Source organism: Bufo gargarizans, chromosome 6 (assembly GCF_014858855.1).
Source record: "Bufo gargarizans isolate SCDJY-AF-19 chromosome 6, ASM1485885v1, whole genome shotgun sequence".
Lineage (NCBI taxonomy): Eukaryota > Metazoa > Chordata > Amphibia > Anura > Bufonidae > Bufo > Bufo gargarizans.
In genome coordinates, this window is record NC_058085.1 from 339,180,689 (window position 1) to 339,194,343 (window position 13,655).

Here is a 13,655-nt window from a genome sequence, read left to right on the forward strand (position 1 = left end):
ACATTACTTATCCAGTACTGATCCTGAGTTACATCCTGTATTATACTCCAGAGCTGCACTCACTATTCTGCTGGTGCAGTCACTGTGTACATACATTACTTATCCTGTACTGATCCTGAGTTACATCCTGTATTATACTCCAGAGCTGCACTCACTATTCTGCTGGTGCAGTCACTGTGTACATACATTACTTATCAGGTACTGATCCTGAGTTACATCCTGTATTATACTCCAGAGCTGCACTCACTATTCTGCTGGTGCAGTCACTGTCTACATACATTACTTATCCTGTACTGATCCTGAGTTACATCCTGTATTATACCCCAGAGCTGCACTCACTATTCTGCTGGTGCAGTCACTGTCTACATACATTACTTATCCTGTACTGATCCTGAGTTACATCCTGTATTATACTCCAGAGCTGCACTCACTATTCTGCTGGTGCAGTCACTGTGTACATACATTACTTGTCCTGTACTGATCCTGAGTTATATCCTGTATTATACTCCAGAGCTGCGCTCACTATTCTGCTGGTGGAGTCACTGTGTACATACATTACTTATCCTGTACTGATCCTGAGTTACATCCTGTATTATACTCCAGAGCTGCACTCACTATTCTGCTGGAGTATAATACAGGATGTAACTCAGGATCAGTACAGGATAAGTAATGTATGTACACAGTGACTCCACCAGCAGAATAGTGAGTGCAGCTCTGGAGTATAATACAGGATGTAACTCAGGATCAGTACAGGATAAGTAATGTATGTACACAGTGACTGCACCAGCAGAATAGTGAGTGCAGCTCTGGAGTATAATACAGGATGTAACTCAGGGTCAGTACAGGATAAGTAATGTCTGTACACAGTGACTGCACCAGCAGAACAGTGAGTGCAGCTCTGGAGTATAATACAGGATATAACTCAGGATCAGTACAGGATAAGTAATGTATGTGCACAGTGACTCCACCAGCAGAATAGTGAGTGCAGCTCTGGAGTATAACACAGGATGTAACTCAGGGTCAGTACAGGATAAGTAATGTATGTACACAGTGACTGCACCAGCAGAATAGTGAGTGCAGCTCTGGAGTATAATACAGGATGTAACTCAGGATCAGTACAGGATAAGTAATGTATGTACACAGTGACTGCACCAGCAGAATAGTGAGAGCAGCTCTGGAGTATAATACAGGATGTAACTCAGGATCAGTACAGGATAAGTAATGTATGTACACAGTGACTGCACCAGCAGAATAGTGAGTGCAGCTCTGGAGTATAATACAGGATGTAACTCAGGATCAGTACAGGATAAGTAATGTATGTACACAGTGACTGCACCAGCAGAATAGTGAGTGCAGCTCTGGAGTATAATACAGGATGTAACTGAGGATCAGTACAGGATAAGTAATGTATGTACACAGTGACTGCACCAGCAGAATAGTGAGTGCAGCTCTGGAGTATAATACAGGATATAACAATATATTTACAAAGTGACTGAACTTTCATGTAGATTCATGCTATACGTGGACTGTAAGATGGTTCTCTGAGGGTGAAATCCGCTTTACATTACACGTCAGACAGCGTCCGGCCCCGTTGGGATCTGCTGATAGGATTGTGTGGCCAGCTTCAGTGATCTCCCCCCATGCTGCTCCTTACTTATGAAGCGGAAATACGTGTTCCCTTTTTCCGCAGTAATCCACCCAGTTTACTGTATCTCCACACAGGCATCGGATGCCCTAATGTGCAGCCGTACACGGCCCGACCGCGAAGCAGCGCAGCATTCACATGGCCTTCTGCAGCACTAATGAGATGAGTGACCCATTTTACGTGTACTGTCTCCGGGCGCAATACTATATAAAAAGTCTGAAAGTCGCCTAGAATTAGCATTAGCAACTGAATGAACATTTGGGAACCTCAGTTGTGAATAAAGCGGTTCTGACACATATGGAGGTGAAGAGGTTAATATCTGTGCTTCTAAAATTCACATTTAAGCATAACCTAGTTGGCTATGCATGCCAATGATAAATCTCCAGAGGACAGCTGTAAAGTCGTGTTTTAAAAATGTGGCTTTCACAAGAAAACTTTGTCTCATGCTAACAGAAATACTGTATTTCAGTTTTGATATTGACCACTAGAGGTCAGCATAATGAGCTGGTAACTGAAAGGATCGCTTTACATTGTGCTGCAAAACTGATTTATCCGTTTGGTGCAGTGTAACATTGATAGAATTAAGCTACTGTTGTTCCGCTGGAGCCAAGATAGGCAGCTTTCACAGGGTCACGAGGAGGATCTCATTTTCTAAGCAGCTGGGTGGCGGTACAGTAGATTCTGTTTAGGGCTAAAATATTGAATTTGGGACCAATGATGAGTGTTGCTGTGATGCACAGCTTTCACACGTCTCAGATGATGTAGCATTGGAGAAATGCTATATTGCAGTACCTTGTTGATGATGGCAGATTCCAGCCGTTACAGGGGAATACCACTCAACATACCATCAAAGGCCAATGTCAGATGATGATTATGTGGGCACAACTCCCAGACCTCCTGTGGTTCTGAACATGGGCTTCTCTGCGGGGTTTATAATGAGCACCTATCGCTGATATAACACACCGATCAACACTTGTCTATAGCAACTTCACACCAGTCAACACAAACTTCATGGGGGATGAATGATCAGTCGCACGATCATTCCTTCCCCATACCATTAGCATATTCCTCTGTATACCGGGCATTTTTTTGTGGCTGCATAAGAGTCTATCAGCAAACATATAATAGTAGGGCACAACAATATAACCCGATAAGGGCCCTCCACTAGTATGCACCAAATAAAGCAACAACCGGGTAGAAAGTAATAAATATTCCTTTATTGTTACATGATTATTAAAATGGTTGGTGGTACCAAAACACACAAGGCTGACGGTGCCCAAGCAGGAGATTCAGGCTGATCGCCTATATATAATTACACAACTGGACAAGTAAATGAAGTACGGTACATGTGTATCCACGCAGTAGTAGATGCAAATCCTAATAAAGTGCAAGTGCTAAGAAATATAAGTCACATGTTAAAACCTAGAACAGTCCAGACAAGATCAAATGAAACATATGTATGTAGCCATACCAGAAAGCCGTATCTCCTACGTCCTGACGAGCGTTTCGCCTAATGCTTCATCAGGGGGTAAGCACTTTCGCCTAATGCTTCATCAGGGGGTTAAGCACTTTCGCCTAATGCTTCATCAGGGGGTTAAGCACTTTCACCTAATGCTTCATCAGGGGGTTAAGCTCTTTCGCCTAATGCTTCATCAGGGGGTAAGCACTTTCGCCTAATGCTTCATCAGGGGGTAAGCACTTTCGCCTAATGCTTCATCAGGGGGTAAGCACTTACCCCCTAATGAAGCTTTAGGCGAAACGCGTGTCAGGACGTAGGAGATACGGCTTTCTGGTATGGCTACATACATATGTTTCATTTGATCTTGTCTGGACTGTTCTAGGTTTTAACATGTGACTTATATTGATTAGCACTTGCACTTTATTAGGATTTGCATCTACTACTGCGCGGATACACATGTACCGTACTTTATTTACTTGTCCAGTTGTGTGATTATATATAGCGATCAGCCTGAATCTCCTGCTTGGGCACCGTCAGCCTTGTGTGTTATTGTATCAACGATTTTAATAATCATGTAACAATAAAGGTATATTTATTACTTTCTACCCGGTTGTTGCTTTATTTGGTGTATGAGTCGATCAGCCAAGAAGTGAATGGGTTTCAGTTGATCGATGGGGTGCTTAGACTGATCAGCAGCCGAACAAACGTTCCTACTAACGCTGACCAGGATTCCAACGTATTCTTCCACTACCACAGATTCATAAAATAGATGGGTCTGCAGTCCATGATTAAAATAGTATAGGATACACCTAACTGGAATTCCCCTTTAAAGGAAGGTGAAATCTGCAAAGAACAGAGTGGATGCCGATCGTCTGCAAGCCAACCACCACCATCCTTGGTCTCAATTTTTCATCTGTGTCCTAATGCACATCAGTCCTTCGGATAAAATTTCATATTACTCTTTACCATTGACTTGAGAGCACCTGCTTCTGCTGGCCATATCACCCAGATCCTGTCATTCTGCATAATTTAGATTTTTGTGGAGGAACTTAAGTGCAGGCAAAGAGCAGCTTGTAAGGGCAAGGTCAGGGATGTCAAATAGACTATTGAGAAAATGCTATTTCTTAACATCTACTCAATGCATATCTAGAACGTATTTAGTTCCTGATCAGTCTTCTGCAGGAAATCTAAGGTACAGTTTCAAGCATTTGTGTGGCACAAGGAGCTGTATTACAAGGACCAGTGTACCTCCAATGATGGTGCCGGTCACAGGCTCCTGGCAGAAGTGATCGGGGTTTGCAGCGCACCAAAAACTTGCAAACAACAAATTTGCAGGATAGGCCTCAACCATCATATGCTTTGCCTAGAGGACCAGCCTTTAAACATTTGACGTGACTGGCGTCACCATTGAAGGTACTTTTTTGTCAACCTGTAATTTATCCAATTGAACACTCGGCAGTTTGTTGCCTGAACAAAACTTCTGTTCACTAGGAACTGGTGCCAATGCATTGACAAATTAGTCACGCAATGAGGCATGAAGCATATTACGCCTCACTGATGGTTGTTTATCATGGGTTCAGATGACAAAACGGGCAAACTAAGAAAATCTGGGAGCATGTCGTCTGCAGACCTCTTCATGGGACTACTCTAGTAAACCTTTGCACATAGCATGTAACTGCAGTGAAATAAACACAGATGGAAATTTAACGAGCACCCCAAACACAAGGGGGTGCTCTCACAATTGTTTCCAAGCCTCTGTCCTCAGGGTGAAAAGTGCAGTGTCTGTATGTATTTTGCAATAATCAGAGGTGGTTGTCTTGTAGAAACCCTTTTCCACCTGGTAACTGATGTATATGTTCTCTGAATTGTGCATATTTACCCATTCGTGATTGTTCTTTACTTTCGAGAACCTTCTTTGTCTTCCACGGAAATGTACATTCTGGTTCTGCAGAGTTGGTGGGGAAAGCGGTCTCTTCTCGTGGCCAGCCATTCCCTTATTTAATAACCGTACTTCTAGATCTGTTTGCAAAACCCAACCTTCCACGCTCGACCAAACGGTTGGATCAGTAGAAAACTTTCAGCTCCAAAAGCCCAGCGTGGTGGAGAAATGCTCATATTGTGGACCGATTGACATTAGGAGTCTCCTTGTTGTTACTCTGACCAGTCATAGGAGCAGAATATTCTGACCCAAGCATAACATGGCTGACACGTGGGTCAGAGCGTCTTTTATCTCAAGGATCTCAACGCTCATTTCTATGTTAGATGAAGACCATGTTTGTGTTGACTTTAGAAACTTCATAGGGCTAAAACCCCTTTGAGAGTCCTTGGCAAGAAAACTGACCGTCCTCTATGGAAAAAAAGTATAATGTGGTAGGGACTCCACAGCCGGAGGGTGATGAAGCTGCCCTAAACGGCTAGAGCTACACCATCTGTTACTTACCCAACCAAAGGGAAGCTTCCTCATGGGTGACCATGCAATGGGTAGTGCAAAACGGATAGGAAAACCCTCACACCGTGGAGCAATGTACCATCTGTGTGGTTGAGGAGGACACAAAGAATGGACTATAAACCTTGTAAAAGTTCTGTCTCAGCTCAACCAACCTTCCAAATGTACTCTCTGCTGTAACCCTTCACCAGGCTCTTTTGTAATAAAGCCTCCTGTAGTTTGCTCCTGTTAGATTAATTCTCCATGTGGTATAACTAACAATGCATTAGCAAAAGAGAATAAAAAGAAAGCGTTTGGATAAGTTGATGGTTACGATGGCTTCTTTTCTCGGGGTAGTCCTCCCCAAAGACATTGGTTGCATTTAGCCAGGATTAGCCCATCGATGCCTGACTGTAACTCCGGCCCAGCTACTTCTAGCCAAGCGGCACCATCTCCACGATATCCAAGCGCTATGCCACCAATGACTTTGAGACAACCCCTGGAGGCTACAGAGACTTTAATGGTGGGGAGGTCACAGGAAGCAGCGTTTCTTCGAGACTCAAAAGACTTCCCCATTGTTTTCCCTCATGTCGTGTGATGGTTCTAGATAAATTCAACTTTCATGACAAAATTAAAAATGTAAAGGTGTCTTTAGACTGCCCGATCCCTGCGAACACTCGTTCCTAATCTGCCGCTTGTTCATCGGATGATCCTGTCATTCGTGTAGGTGCCACCGATCATGGCTTCTGGGCAGCAGATCTTGCGGTCTAAACAGCAATATGCTGCCCAGAAACAGATTCTGTATGGGGACGAGTCATCGCAGTAGCGACCACTTGTCCTTATACTGTGGAGGAGATCGCTGCACGTAAATGTGTCTCCTTCACTGAACGAGCAGCCGACTGTCAGGAGGGAACATCTGCTGTGAAATTGTGCAGTGTAAACCCGCCTTAGCCCAAAGAATATTTTGGGACATTTCTTTGGTGTCAGTAGATGTGCTCTAAGGATATGTTCACAACATGCAACACATTGTCCTACATTTCAGGACCCAGAATCTACACGCCCAGCTTGCTATGCTACATTTAAAGGAGTTGTCCAGCACTTAACTACTGATGACATCATCCTCAGGATATCTGCTCGGTGGGGGCATCATCTGTTTGAAGGAGTACTGCAGCCTTCTATAGTGGCGGTGCTTGGTACTGCAGCTCACTGCCATTCACTGAAAGAGCATCTGTCAGCAGATTTGTCCCTGTGACACTGACCTCTCACATGTGCACTCGGCGTCTGTGTTGGAACATCATTTTTCTCAGCAATGCGGGCACATTAAACATGGGACCAACACAGATGTCTTCAGGTGCCAAGTGCACATGTAACAGGTCAGCCAGTGTCATGGGTGCAGATCTGCTGACAGATGCCCTTTAACTCTGCAGAAAGACCATGTGACCCATGGATGTGACATCACAGGCTCAGGCAGAGGACCCCCACTGATCATATTCTGAAGGTAGGGCACCAATAATTCCTGGAATACCCCTTTAAGGCCCCCTTCACACATGAATTTGGTGTGGCATTTTTTGGTTGCTTAAAAATGTGTGCTTTTTTGCATGTTACGTGTTTTTTTTTTCCAGTGGCGTTCTTTTCGAATACATGTCAAATGCATTTTTTGCAGGGTATAGAAGAAATGGCGTTGCTCTGTGTTTTAAAAAAATAAAACATTAACGTTAAAAAACCCAAATTGAAAAAAAAAAGGCACCACAAAAAATGCATGTATGTAACAGAGTTTGATAATTCACAGATAACATCTGAAGTTGGCGGTTTTTATTAAATAAAAAAAAAACATGTACAAATAAAAAGAGAACTTGGCAAAAACAGCATTACAAAAAAAGTGAACGGCTCAGCATAAAGAGCCTGCATTGACCCATTCAGTGCTGGTTTCATTCTAAGGTCGCAGCCGTTCTGTGCATTGGGAACCGCAATTGGCGGCGGCTGGGATGGATCAAGACCCATTCAACTGGAATGGGGCCGTTTTCTGTCCGCACCGCAAAAAAGTAGAACATGTTCTATTTTTTTGCGGTGCGGAGGCACATGGACAGAAACACCATGGAAGCACTCTGTAGTGCTTCCGTTGTTCTGCACCGCAGCTCCGGATCACTGACCCATTCAAGTGAATGGGTCCGCATCCGTGATGCGGGGAGCATATTGCCCGGTGACCACATATTGGGGACCGGGCAATGGCCGTGTGCATGAGGCCTAAGGGTTATGTTCACGTAGGAGAAACGTACGTTGTAAAGACCCTGTGTGTACTTTTGGAGTGACAGCCCCTGGAGTTGTGCTGCAGTCTGTATGGTTATGAAATACACCTGCGGGGGTCTCGGCACTCAGACCCCCACTAATCAAAACTTTTCATATGACACTGTGACATATCAAAAGTTTTGCTAAAGCGTAAATCTGACCTCCAACTGCTTCTCCTGACATTTCTTCAGGGCTCTGTTTTCTTGGGGGACACATCATAGATCGGGGTAAGATCTGCCCTTGCTGGCTTCCACCCCTTCCTACAACGACAGGCTTTGACCCTTTCTTAGCCATCTTGGATCCTAGAACAGAGCTCCACAGAAGGGTGGTGACCTTGGTCACTCTTTTTGAATGCTCCTTGTCACACAAAATTCCAGTGCGATTAGTCGGAGCCGCTCTACGGTCGGTGACCCCACCTCAGCGGCCCCCTATGTCCCAGCTGACAGTCGACTTTTGCGGAGTGCGCTCCCTTACTAAAATTGTGCAGGACATCTCTTACTAATAAACCTAGTGTAGAGATGCTGGAACGCATCCCCCTTTTGTAGCCCAGGACCCCCTCTGTCTCCCCATTATTGTCTACAACCCCTAGTAGGAAACCCTATTTTCACCTGGAGGGGACTGATACAGGGAAGATTACCGATACCAAGCAAACTGTGGATGAGAAGCAGTCATCTAAACTCTCCTCTGTGTTTGACAGTCCTCTTGGCCTTAATTGAGATTCTTCAGGTTAAGGAAATGGAATTCTCTTTCCCCGGTCATGGCGTTCCCCAAAATATTTCTCAAACTACTATTTATATCTCTCTGTCCAAAGAATCGGACTTTGCGTAGATCTACTCTACCCTTTTCCAGATGACCTTGCTAAAAAAAAAAAGTCCTCTTCCCCCTATTGTAGGTCCAGTGGTTTTCCGCTTGGCAAAACATAATACTTTGTCCATGGCAGACGCAGCTTCCTTTCCCGACCAAAAGGAGAGGAAACTAAAACTTTTTTAAAAATCTTCATTCGAATCCCTAGGATCAGCTCTCCGTCCCGTCTTTACCTTCACAGGTGTCATTAAAGCTATGGCCGAATGGGCTTCTCTCCACTACTTCGTTATCCTTGCAGAGGAGTCTCTGAAGATGATGGTGGCTTTCACACAAACGCCTTTATTTGTGAAGCCCCATTAGATGCTCTTCAGCACTACTGGTAGCCATCAGTAGGCCTGTTAAGCTTTCTTGCTGGGAAGCGGACAACACACCCTTAAACACGCCTTTTTTTTTTTGTGACAGTCTGTTCGCAAGAGTCTAAGGCTACTTTCATATTTGCATTTACCTGATCTGGCAGGCTGTTCCATTAGAGGAAAAGTATGCTGGAGTTCACGATACCCGGTACAGTCATACTGCTGTTCACCACCGGACCTCATTGACTATATGAGTGCTGGAAACGGACTAGAAAATGGAGTCCGGTGGTTAACGGCAAAATCTGGATATGCCGAACTCCAGCAGGCTGCTCCTCTGCTGGAACCCGTTTGGATCTTTTTAAAGTCTCCTGGATGAGGTAAGCGCAGATTTAAAACTAGCCTAAGACTTCCCAGGAACTCAAGAGGAAACCCTCCTTTAAACCCTGCCATTCTCTCCAACCTTTCACCAGCTCTTCCAAACCATTCTCCTCCAATTATGGTTCTGCATTAATCAAGCTTGCCTCCAAGCCGTCTCAAGTTGGGGGAGCACTTCCATTCCTTTCGTGAAGCACTTACATTTCAAATGTCAGGGTAAGAGAGGTAATCTCGGACAGAATTCTCCAATGTTCCCCCCTCTCATTTTTTCAGGATGGCCATCTCAGCCATCTGAAAAGGCCTCATGAACATGACCGTTGGCATTTTGTGAAACGGAACCTCTGTAGAACTGTCCTATCCTTGTCTGTTCTATATTTTTGAGGGGCCGCAGAATGGACCTACGACAAGGACAACACATGGTGTGCTGTCCGCATCTTTTGCAGCCCTATTGAAGTGAATGGGTCCGCACCCGACCCGCCAAAATGTGGAACCGATAGGGACTAAAACAATGGTCGTGTGCATGAGCCCTTATGCCAAGCCACCCAGGAACTACTTGCTCAGGTAGTAATTGTACCAGTGCCCCTCCAAGAAAGGTCCTTATTCCAACCTATTTATTGTTCCCAAAAAGGAGAGGACTGTTCACCTGATGCTTGACCTCTAGTTCCTCAACACATTAGTTCCAGCCAAACATTTTCACTTGGAGTCATTGAGATCCATCATAGCCTCCATGGAAGTGGGAGATTTTTTTTTTGTCTTCCATAAACATCCAAGATGCCTATCTACACATTCCAATCATCGACCAGTATGAGCAATATTTAAGATTCTCTATGAGGTCTTTCCACTTCCAATTCATGGCCCTTCCATTTCGGCTGGCAACTGTCCTGTGGACATTTATCAAGGTCTTTGTGTCACTTATGGCTCTTTACTCCAGAGGGATTGTCGCAATTCCAGACCAGGACAACATCTTGGTGAAAGGTCCCCTACACCGTTTTGCTCTCAACCTCTTCAACACATTATACTGGACAGGTGGGACAAGTCCTCCAGATGTTTATGACTGGGCAATACTTTATCCCTCTACGATAGGTAGTGATCACAGATACCAGCCTTTACAGTTGGGGAGGCATCCTTAGATCCCAAATTGTGCAAGGCAATGGTCTTGAGAGGAGTCATCCCTTACAATCAACATACTGAGAGCAATACGATTGGACAAATCAGATGACCTGACCCAGTTTCCATCCAGACAGACAATGCAACAGCAGTGGCGTATGTCAAGCGGGAAGGCAGAGTCCCACAACTGTGGAGAAAAAATCTTAAATCTTCAGATGGGCAAAAAATCTGCTGCCCACATTCCAGGAGTTGTACAACTCGTTTGCGTATTTTCTAAGCACAGAAACTTCATCCTCAGGTTTTTCTGGTAATTTGCAACCAATGAGGTCTACTGGATGTGGCCATAATAGCATCCCGCCTGAACAATCAACTTTTTGGCTTCATTGCTCAGTTTCACAATTCCCATACTCTGCCCATTTCTTAGAGCCGATTCATATTCCGTTATGTGTTTCCTCTAATTCCTGTTACCTCAGGTCCTCCTCAAGATTTCAAGACCAATTCTGGCCCCTTCCTCTACAGGAAGAGCATCTTTCTCAAGGACCTTGGCATCACTCGAATTTACTTCCTCTGCACTTAAAGGCATGGCTGTTGAAGCCGCCGTCTTCAGAGCCAGAGTCATCCAGACCATGTTAGAAAGCCTGCTAACTCCCATACCTACCACAGGATGTTGAAGTCCTTTTTTCCTAAATTGTCTATTCTTTTTCAGCATCCTCCAACTTCCAGTTTGTCAGTTCAAACCTTTCATGAGGCACCCGCTTACCTCCACGGGACCTCGCCTTCACGTATTGCAGAGGTCTCCTGTGAACCACTACAGGACATTTCTCTCCGCTTCCTTGCATTCAATGTAGCTCCGTTGCCATTACATATATCCATAAAGTTCCTGAACTGGTATTATGGTATAAATCCCTTTTCTTGGTGCTTCACCAGGACAAGGTTGTCCTCCATTTCTGCCAAAAGTTGTGATTGCTTCCCATCTTTTAATGAGGCTATTGTCTTGCTTTCATTTTGTCCAGATGCTACTCGGGCTAAGGAACATACCGCTCATTCTAGCGTTCAGTAGGGGCCTCTTGGGTAGTGTGTCACCAAGCTTCTGCACTTCAAGTGTAGTGGCCGTCTCTACACACCCTATACCAAATTCTATAAGATGCATACCTTTTCTTCAGCAGATGCAGCCACGGTTCACAGAGTTCTGCAGGCGGAAGTCTGGTGACTTTTTCCAGACCCTGGGTGCTCCTTTGGAATGTCCCAATGACATAAATGAGAAAAATGATTTTTTTTTTTGTCATTTACTGTAAAAGCCTTTTCTTTCTCTGCACTGGGGACAATGCACCCACCCTTTTTTTGTCAATTTACTTCTCCATTGGTTGAGTTATGTTCTGAGTTATCTGCTCGTTGGGGGTTCGTTCTGCTCTAGGTTCCGGCTCACCGTTTCTCCTCCTGATTTAGCTCCGTCCCTGTGGGAAGGGTTAGCTGATGGCAAGAGGGAACTTAACTGCTTAGTGGCCGCAGCAATACCCAAGGTCTCTGTGTATTCCCCAATGAACTGAAGAGAAAAGGATTTTACGGTAATTGATATTCCATTTATTATTTTTAGTGCATTTTGTGCCCCAAAAAACAGGCGTGCATGCTTTGCATCACATTTACCAACTATTTTACACAGCCTTTTACGCCGTGTTCGACAAGGGGGCATCTTTTTGGAGAAAAACGACCTCAACTTATAGGTGGCGTGAACTTAGACGAGGCATTTCTTGCCGCATGGACAGAATTCTGGCGTAGGATTTCAAATACTCCAAATTTATAAAGGTCCATGCGCCAGAATAGAGACGATTACTCTTACCGGTAATTGGATTTTCTAATAGCCTCCACAACGGCATTCCAGGAGGGTGTCCCCACCTCCCCAGGACAGGAAACAACGTAGAAGCTCAGATTTAAAAGGCCCCCTCCCCTTACCTGCTTCAGTTAATGATATAGGACTCGGTTAGTTAGTTCAAGAACTGTATTGAAATAATGATAACATAACACTCCCACAATAATTACACAACTTGGGTAGGGAATCCAGTGCCGTTGTGGAGGCTATTGGAAAATCCAATTACCGGTAAGAGTAATAGTCTCTTTTCCCCGGCGCCTCCACAACGGCACTCCAGGCGGATTGATAGAGAAGCAAACTCTAGGGTGGGACTACTGCAGATAAGACTTTTCTGCCATACAATAAATCATGATTTTGGAGTACATCTAATTTATAATGTTTAAGGAAAGTATTTGGATTCTTCCAAGTAGCTGCTCTGCATATTTGCTCTACTGAGGCAGAGGCATTTTCTGCCCATGAAGCCGACACGGCTCTGGTAGAGTGTGCTTTGATCCCTTTAGGGGGGGGTCAAGCTTCTCTGCAGGTAACAGAACTCGATGGTGTTTCGGATCCATCTAGATATGGTACTCTTGCTTGCCGCTGATCCCTTATGCTGGCCCTGATACTGAAGGAGGAGATGGTCCGATTTTCTGAATACTCATGAGACTTCCAGGTAAGTTAGCAGACATCTTCTGACATCCAGATTATGGTATTGTCTCTAAGTCAGAAGCTGGATTTTCACAAAAGGATAGACGCGACACCTCCTGTTGGCGGAATTTTGAGGCCACCTTGGTAGAAACATTGGGTGTGTCTAAGGATAATACGGTCCTCTATCACTGAGATAGGGTGCTTTACAGGAAAAGGGCTGAATCTCACCTACCCTTCTGGCCGATGTTATTGCCAGTAGAAAGGCAGTCTTTAGGGTCAGAAGCTTAAGGGAGATTTCCTTCAAGGGCTCAAAGAGTGCTTCCTTTAAAACCTCTAATACTAAATTCAGGTCCCGAGGAGGAATGGTAGAATGAATAAATGGGCATTTTCTGAATGCTCCTTATGAATCGCTTTATTATTGGTACGTCTGCCAGTTTTACTTTAAGGAAGCTACTTAATGCTGAGACTTGCACCTTTATGGTGTTAGGTTTGAGACCTTTGTCAAGGCCTGCCTGCAAGAAATCCAGTATGAGTGGAATATTAGCTTCTTGACTGTGGTATAGTCTGTCTCCTGCAAACTCCAGGAATGTTTTCCATGTTCTTCTGTAGATCCGTGAGGTAGAGTCCTTTTTACTACAAAGTAGGGTGGATATTACGGACTCTAATAGGCCTCTTTGTTGTAAGTGGACCCGTTCACTTTCCATGCT